This window comes from Cryptomeria japonica, unplaced genomic scaffold (genome assembly GCF_030272615.1).
Source record: "Cryptomeria japonica unplaced genomic scaffold, Sugi_1.0 HiC_scaffold_166, whole genome shotgun sequence".
Lineage (NCBI taxonomy): Eukaryota > Viridiplantae > Streptophyta > Pinopsida > Cupressales > Cupressaceae > Cryptomeria > Cryptomeria japonica.
The window spans coordinates 165,001-174,019 of NW_026728988.1; the positions used below are offsets into that span (position 1 = coordinate 165,001).

General features: G+C 63.0%; 2 non-coding genes across 2 annotated transcripts; both read right to left on the reverse strand.

The window, feature by feature from the left end:
• Window positions 1-639: 639 nt before the first annotated feature.
• On the reverse strand, window positions 640-758 carry LOC131867235 (5S ribosomal RNA). The gene has a single exon (XR_009365794.1). It is a non-coding gene; the product is annotated as a 5S ribosomal RNA (ribosomal RNA).
• Window positions 759-6,823: 6,065 nt separating this feature from the next.
• On the reverse strand, window positions 6,824-6,942 carry LOC131867236 (5S ribosomal RNA). Its single transcript, XR_009365795.1, has one exon. It is a non-coding gene; the product is annotated as a 5S ribosomal RNA (ribosomal RNA).
• Window positions 6,943-9,019: the final 2,077 nt, after the last annotated feature.

A 9,019-nucleotide genomic window follows, 5' to 3' on the forward strand; every position in this document is an offset into this window, starting at 1 on the left:
TGCGTGCACCTTCGCCAGGGTGGGCGCCTTGGTGCGCACACCTTGGCTGGGCTGCGCACCCGGGCGCGCACACCTTGGCACCCGCGTTTCCTTCATTTTAAATTTTTTTTTTTTACAATCTCTCAAGTGGGAAATTCTATAATCTCAACTTTTTTTGCCTTTTCAGGAAACTTTTGAATGGAGCGCATCATTGGTGCGCTCCGAAGTGTGCTCCAAGGTGCGCACCTCTGGTGTGCTCCAAAGCTCTCTCCAGCTGCGTGCACCTGCCCCGGCCGCGCACCCGGCCCCGCCCAGCTTCGCTCACCTGTCCCGGGCGTCTGGTGCGGAACCTTAGAGTAAGAAACATCACCGTGCACCTTGGCCAACGTGCGCGACTCGACCGAGCGCGCACTGGCCGAGGTGCACACCGATTTCACCTGGGTGCGCGCGCAGCACCTCGGGCGCACCGGGGTGCGCGCACAACGCCCGGGTTGCACCGTGGCCTGTGTGCTCGGGGCGCCTCGGGTGCGCGCTCGGTGTCGCCCCCGCGCGCGCGGTAGTGCGGGCAGCGCACCCCGGCCCGGCCCGGCCCCGACGAGAACGCAAACGGGCAAAAGGTTTATTCAAATAGCATTGCGACGCCCGGCGAAAAACTAAGAAAGGGTGCAACACCGGGACTTCCCGGGAGGTCACCCATCCCAGTACTACTCCGGCCCAAGCGCGCTTAACTGCGGAGTTCTGATGGGATCCGGTGCACTAACGCTGGTATGATCGCACCCGTTATGAGCTTGTCGCAGTGTGTACTTAGCAAACCGCGACCCACGTGCGAATCCACCCCGGCCACCCACCCCCGTCGAGGTGCACACCCTCCCTCGCGAAGTGCGCCCCGTTCGCCAAGTGTGAGCCCTGCCCGGGTGCGCGCACCTTGCTAGGGCGTCGGGTGTGCACCCGGCCCGGCCTACGTGCGTGCACCTGGACGGGGCGTCGTGTGCGTGCAGTGTCCCGTCTGCAACGCGGTGCCCACACACCACCTCGGGCGCAACGACCTGCGCTCACATGTGGGCCGAGTGCACCTTGGTGCATGTTCGGGGCGCCTCGGGTGCACGCTCGATCTTGCCCCGGTGCACCAAGGCGCTCGGTTTGCCCCGGGTGCGCACTTGGTGCAAGGTGGGCACCCAAAATAGGGATCAAGCACCAAAACACAAGTTTCGGGATGCAAAATGGGACCCAAGGACCACAAATGCGTTCCAAGACCCATGATGGGTCCACGAGAACAAAAATGTGTTCCGAGACTTAATAAACAAATATTGGGTTTTAGGAGAAGAAACATGCTCTGATGCCCAAAACGAGAATCGACCCCGAAAAGGCCACAGGCCAAAAGTGGGATGCGAGACAAAAAAAAATGGGACCCGAGGACCAAAATTGGGTTCCCAGGTCGAAGACAGGGCAACCGGACAAGAAACGACCTCTAAGGCTCGAAATGAGTCCCGACGACTAAAACTTGACAAGAAGCACCCATCAGGCACCCAACTCGACACCCATGGGATGCCGACCCACCCGGGCTTCCACCTAGCACACCTTGGCACCCACCCACCCTCGCACCCAACCTCGCACCCAACTTAGCACCTTTGAACCCACATTGGCACTCACCCTGACCCTGGCACCTTGGAACCCACATTGGCACTCACCTTGACCCTGGCACCCACCTTTGCACTCACCTTGGGACCCACCCTGGCTCCCACCTCGGCACCCACCCAGACACCCACCTTGGTTCCTTGGCACCCACCTTGGATCCTTGGCACCCACCCCGACACCCACCTTGGCACGCAACTTGGCTACTTGCCACCCACCTTGGCTCCTTGACGCCCACCCCGACAACCACCCCGTGACCTACCCTGGCTAGGGTTGGTGCACACCCACCCTGGTGCCCACCTTGGCACCCACCCCATGACCCACCTTGGCACGCACCTTAGTACCCACCCCGTTACCCACCCTAGGACCCACCCCGTGACCCACCTTGGCCAGGGTGGGTGCCTTGGTGCGCACAACTTGCCTGGGCTGCACACCAGGGCGGGCTCAAGATGGCACCCGCGTTCCGTTTTTTTCACTATCTTTCAAAACGGAAATTTTAAAATCTCGTTTTTTTTTTTTTTTTGCCTTTTCTGGAAATTAGTGAAGGCAGCGCATCAAAGGTGCGCAATGCTGGTGCGAACCCGGGAGCGCTCCGATGTGTGCTCCAAGGTGCGGCGTGCACGAAGTCCGAGCCCGGCTTGCCCCGGGTGCGCACCTCGCGTGCACCTTCGCCGGGGTGAGCACCTTGGCTGGGTTGCGCGCCCTGGTGCGCACCAAGGAGCGCTCTGAAGTGTGCTCCAAGGTGCGGCGTGCACGAAGTCGGAGCTCGGTTTGCCCCGGGTGTGCACCTCGGGTGCGCACCTCGCGTGCACCTTCGCTGCGGTGGGCACCTTGGCTGGGTTGCGCGCCTTGGTGGGCACCATGCAGTGCACGAAGTCGGAGCCCGGTTTGCCCCGGGCGCGCACCTCCGCCAGGGTGGGCACCTTGGTGCGCACAACTTGCCTGGGCTGCGCACCAGGAAGGGCTCAAGATGGCACCCGCGTTCCGTTTTTTTCACTATCTTTCAGAACGGAAATTTTAAAATATCGTTTTTTTTTGCCTTTTCTGGAAATTAGTGAAGGCAGCGCATCAAAGGTGCGCAACGCTGGTGCGAACCTGGGAGCGCTCCGATGTGTGCTCCAAGGTGCGGCGTGCACGAAGTCGGAGCCCGGTTTGCCCCGGGTGCGCCCTGGTGGGCACCATGGTGCGCACCAAGGAGCGCTCCGAAGTGTGCTCCAAGGTGCGGCCTGCACGAAGTCGGAGCCCGGTTTGCCCCGGGCGTGCACCGCGGGTGGGCACCTTGGTGCGCATGCCTTGCCTGGGCTGCGCACCAGGGCGGGCTCAAGATGGCACCCGCGTTCCGTTTTTTTCACTATCTTTCAAAACGGAAATTTTAAAATCTCATTTTTTTTTGCCTTTTCTGGAAATTAGTGAAGGCAGCGCATCAAAGGTGCGCACCTCGCTGCCCACCACGGTGCGCAACGCCGGTGGGCACCCGGGAGTGCTTCGAAGTGTGCTCCAAGGTGCTGCGTGCACGTTGTCGGAGCCCGGTTTGCCCCGGGTGCGCACCTCGCGTGCACCTTCGTCGGGGTGGGCACCTTGGCTGGGTTTGCCCCGGCTGCGCTCCGAAGCGGGGTTATTGGAGCGCCGCCTCTTTTTTTGTCGGAGCGTTTGGTGGGGTTTCTCGCATTGGCTCTTCCCAGGCCCGGTTGCCACCCTGGCGCGCACGAAGTCGGAAGTAGGGTTAATTGCCCGGGTGCGCACCTTTGCCAGGGTGGGCACCTTACCTGGGCTGTGCACCAGGGCGGGCTCAAGATGGCACCCGCGTTCCGTTTTTTTCACTATCTTTCAAAACGGAAATTTTAAAATCTCCTCTTTTTTTTGCCTTTTCTGGAAATTAGTGAAGGCAGCGCATCAAAGGTGCGCACCTCGCTGCCCACCTTGGTGTGCTCTGAGGTGCGCACCCGGGAGCGCTACGAAGTGTGCTCCAAGGTGCGGCGTGCACGTTGTCGGAGCCCGGTTTGCCCCGGGTGCGCACCTCGCCTGCACCTTGGCCGGGGTGGGCACCCTGGCTGGGTTTGCCCAGGGTGCGCTCCGAAGCGGGGTTACTGGAGCGCCCCCTCTTTTTTTGTCAGAGCGTTTGGTGGGGTTTCTCGCATTGGCTCTTCCCAGGCCCGGTTGTTGGGTGCGCTCCCACCCTGGCGCGCGCGAAGTTGGAAGTTGGGTTAATTGCCCGGGCGCGCACCTTCGCCAGGGTGGGCACCTTGGTGCGCACACCTTGGCTGGGCTGCGCACCAGGGCGGGCTCAAGATGGCACCAGCATTCCCTTTTTCTCACTATCTTTCAAAACGGAAATTTTAAAATCTCGTTTTTTTTTGCCTTTTATGGAAATTAGTGAAGGCATCGCATCAAAGGTGCGCACCTCGCTGCCCACCTTGGTGTGCTCCGAGGTGCCCACCACGGTGCGCTCCGAGGTGCCCACCACGGTGCGCAACGCCGGTGCGAACCCGGGAGCGCCCCGATGTGTGCTCCAAGGTGCGGCGTGCACGAAGCCGGACCCCGGTTTGCCCCGGGTGCGCACCTCGCGTGCACCTTGGTGCGCACACCTTGGCTGGGTTGCGCGGCCTGGTGGGCACCATGGTGCGCACCAAGGAGCGCTCCGAAGTGTGCTCCAAGGTGCGGCGTGCACGAAGTCCTAGCCCGGTTTGCCCCGGGTGCGCACCTTCGCCGCGGTGGGCACCATGGCGTGCACGAAGTCGGAGCCCGGTTTGCCCCGGGTGCGCACCTCGCGTGCACCTTCGCCGGGGTGGGCACCTCGGCTGGGTTGCGCGCCCTGGTGCGCACCAAGGAGCGCTCCGAAGTGTGCTCCAAGGTGCGGCGTGCACGAAGTCGGAGCCCGGTTTGCCCCGGGTGCGCACCTTCGCCGCGGTGGGCACCCTGGTGCGCACCATGGCGTGCACGAAGTCGGAGCCCGGTTTGCCCCGGGTGCGCACCTCGCGTGCACCTTCGGCGGGGTTGCGCGCCCTGGTGCGCACCAAGGAGCGCTCCGAAGTGTGCTCCAAGGTGCGGCGTGCACGAAGTCGGAGCCCGGTTTGCCCCGGGTGCGCACCTCGCGTGCACCTTCGGCGGGGTTGCGCGCCCTGGTGGGCACCATGGTGCGCACCAAGGAGCGCTCCGAAGTGTGCTCCAAGGTGCGGCGTGCACGAAGTCGGAGCCCGGTTTGCCCCGGGTGCGCACCTCGCGTGCACCTTCGCCGCGGTGGGCACCATGGCGTGCACGAAGTCGGAGCCCGGTTTGCCCCGGGTGCGCACCTCGCGTGCACCTTCGCCGGGGTGGGCACCTCGGCTGGGTTGCGCGCCCTGGTGCGCACCAAGGAGCGCTCCGAAGTGTGCTCCAAGGTGCGGCGTGCACGAAGTCGGAGCCCGGTTTGCCCCGGGTGCGCACCTCGCGTGCACCTTCGCCGCGGTGGGCACCATGGCGTGCACGAAGTCGGAGCCCGGTTTGCCCCGGGTGCGCACCCCGCGTGCACCTTCGCCGGGGTGGGCACCTCGGCTGGGTTGCGCGCCCTGGTGCGCACCAAGGAGCGCTCCGAAGTGTGCTCCAAGGTGCGGCGTGCACGAAGTCGGAGCCCGGTTTGCCCCGGGTGCGCACCTCGCGTGCACCTTCGCCGCGGTGGGCACCTTGGCTGGGTTGGGCACCATTGAGCGCTCCGAAGTGTGCTCCAAGGTGCGCACCATGGCCCTCCAAGGTGCGCAGCATGGCGTGCACGAAGTCGGAGCCCGGTTTGCCCCGGGTGCGCACCTCGCGTGCACCTTCGCCGCGGTGGGCACCTTGGCTGGGTTGGGCACCATTGAGCGCTCCGAAGTGTGCTCCAAGGTGCGCACCATGGCCCTCCAAGGTGCGCAGCATGGCGTGCACGAAGTCGGAGCCCGGTTTGCCCCGGGTGCGCACCTCGCGTGCACCTTCGCCAGGGTGGGCACCTCGGTGCGCACACCTTCTCAATGTTTTCTTGCCTTTTCTGGAAATTGGTGAAGGCAGCGCATCAAAGGTGCGCACCTCGGTGTGCTCCGAGGTGCGAACCCGAGAGCGCTCCGAGGTGCCCACGAAGTCGAAAGTCGGGTTAATTGCATTGTTTTCCCCGGGTGCGCTCCGAGGTGCGCAACATCGGTGCGCACCAAGGAGGGCTCCGAAGTGTGCTCCAAGGTGCGCACGATTCGGAGCTCGGTTTGCCCGGGGTGCGCACACCTTGGCTGGGTTGCGCACCCTTTGTGCGCTCCAAGGTGCGCACGAAGTCGGAGCTCGGTTTGCCCCGGGTGCGCACCTTCGCCAGGGTGCGCACCTTGATGCGCACGCCTTGGCTGGGCTGCGCACCTTGGTGGGCGCCATGGTGCGCACCTTTCGTGCGCTCCAAGGTGCGCACGAAGTCGGAGCTCGGTTTGCCCCGGGTGCGCACCTTGGTGGGCGCCATGGTGCACTCCGAGGTGCCCAAGATTGGTGCGCACCAAGGAGCGCTCCGAAGTGCGCTCCAAGGTGCGCAGGTGCGCGCGAAGTCGAAAGTTGGGTTAATTGTCCGGTTTGCCTCGGGTGCGCACCTTGCGTGCACCTTCGCCAGGGTGGGCGCCTTGGTGCGCACACCTTGGCTGGGCTGCGCACCCGGGCGCGCACACCTTGGCACCCGCGTTTCCTTCATTTTAAATTTTTTTTTTTTACAATCTCTCAAGTGGGAAATTCTATAATCTCAACTTTTTTTGCCTTTTCAGGAAACTTTTGAATGGAGCGCATCATTGGTGCGCTCCGAAGTGTGCTCCAAGGTGCGCACCTCTGGTGTGCTCCAAAGCTCTCTCCAGCTGCGTGCACCTGCCCCGGCCGCGCACCCGGCCCCGCCCAGCTTCGCTCACCTGTCCCGGGCGTCTGGTGCGGAACCTTAGAGTAAGAAACATCACCGTGCACCTTGGCCAACGTGCGCGACTCGACCGAGCGCGCACTGGCCGAGGTGCACACCGATTTCACCTGGGTGCGCGCGCAGCACCTCGGGCGCACCGGGGTGCGCGCACAACGCCCGGGTTGCACCGTGGCCTGTGTGCTCGGGGCGCCTCGGGTGCGCGCTCGGTGTCGCCCCCGCGCGCGCGGTAGTGCGGGCAGCGCACCCCGGCCCGGCCCGGCCCCGACGAGAACGCAAACGGGCAAAAGGTTTATTCAAATAGCATTGCGACGCCCGGCGAAAAACTAAAAAAGGGTGCAACACCGGGACTTCCCGGGAGGTCACCCATCCCAGTACTACTCCGGCCCAAGCGCGCTTAACTGCGGAGTTCTGATGGGATCCGGTGCACTAACGCTGGTATGATCGCACCCGTTATGAGCTTGTCGCAGTGTGTACTTAGCAAACCGCGACCCACGTGCGAATCCACCCCGGCCACCCACCCCCGTCGAGGTGCACACCCTCCCTCGCGAAGTGCGCCCCGTTCGCCAAGTGTGAGCCCTGCCCGGGTGCGCGCACCTTGCTAGGGCGTCGGGTGTGCACCCGGCCCGGCCTACGTGCGTGCACCTGGACGGGGCGTCGTGTGCGTGCAGTGTCCCGTCTGCAACGCGGTGCCCACACACCACCTCGGGCGCAACGACCTGCGCTCACATGTGGGCCGAGTGCACCTTGGTGCATGTTCGGGGCGCCTCGGGTGCACGCTCGATCTTGCCCCGGTGCACCAAGGCGCTCGGTTTGCCCCGGGTGCGCACTTGGTGCAAGGTGGGCACCCAAAATAGGGATCAAGCACCAAAACACAAGTTTCGGGATGCAAAATGGGACCCAAGGACCACAAATGCGTTCCAAGACCCATGATGGGTCCACGAGAACAAAAATGTGTTCCGAGACTTAATAAACAAATATTGGGTTTTAGGAGAAGAAACATGCTCTGATGCCCAAAACGAGAATCGACCCCGAAAAGGCCACAGGCCAAAAGTGGGATGCGAGACAAAAAAAAATGGGACCCGAGGACCAAAATTGGGTTCCCAGGTCGAAGACAGGGCAACCGGACAAGAAACGACCTCTAAGGCTCGAAATGAGTCCCGACGACTAAAACTTGACAAGAAGCACCCATCAGGCACCCAACTCGACACCCATGGGATGCCGACCCACCCGGGCTTCCACCTAGCACACCTTGGCACCCACCCACCCTCGCACCCAACCTCGCACCCAACTTAGCACCTTTGAACCCACATTGGCACTCACCCTGACCCTGGCACCTTGGAACCCACATTGGCACTCACCTTGACCCTGGCACCCACCTTTGCACTCACCTTGGGACCCACCCTGGCTCCCACCTCGGCACCCACCCAGACACCCACCTTGGTTCCTTGGCACCCACCTTGGATCCTTGGCACCCACCCCGACACCCACCTTGGCACGCAACTTGGCTACTTGCCACCCACCTTGGCTCCTTGACGCCCACCCCGACAACCACCCCGTGACCTACCCTGGCTAGGGTTGGTGCACACCCACCCTGGTGCCCACCTTGGCACCCACCCCATGACCCACCTTGGCACGCACCTTAGTACCCACCCTGTTACCCACCCTAGGACCCACCCCGTGACCCACCTTGGCCAGGGTGGGTGCACCCACCCTGGTGCCCACCTTGGCACCCACCCATCCTAGCACCCAGCCTGTGACCGGGCTTGGAACCCAACCTTGCACCCGTCTTGGCCAGTGTGGGTGCGCACCCATCCTGGCACCCACGTTGTGACACACCCTTTAACCCACGCACCCTAGCAGCCACGTTGGCACCCACCTTGGAACACAACCTAGCAACTTGGCACCCACCCCGTGACCCACCTTGGCATCCACCATAGCAGTCGCCCACTTGGCACCCACCTTGGAACCCAAGTTGGCACCCACCTCGGCACCCACCTTGACACTTGTGGACCCACCTTGCCACTCACCCTAGCATCGACCCATCCTAGCACCCACCCTGGCACCTTTGCACCCTAGCACTCACCCATCCTAGCACCTAACCTGTGACCCACCTTGACACTCACCCTCGCACCCACCTTGGAACCCAACCTAGCACCCACCCACCCTGACACCAACCCTAGCACCTACCCACCCTTGCACCCACCCTGTGACCCATCTTGGCACCCACCCATCCTACCACTCAACCTATCACCCACCTTCTCACCCACCTTGGCATCCACCTTAGCACCCACCCACACTGGCACCTTGGCACCCACCTCGGGCAAGGTGGGTGCACACCCACCCTGACACCCAATTTAGAACCAACCGAGCATGTTACCCACCTTGGCACCCACATTGCAGCCCACCCTAGTACCCACCCTATGACCCACATTGGCATCCACACCCTAGCACCCAGGCACCTCGACACCCGCCTTGACACGCACCCTAGCACTAAACCTGTGACCCACCTTGGAACTCACCCTAGAA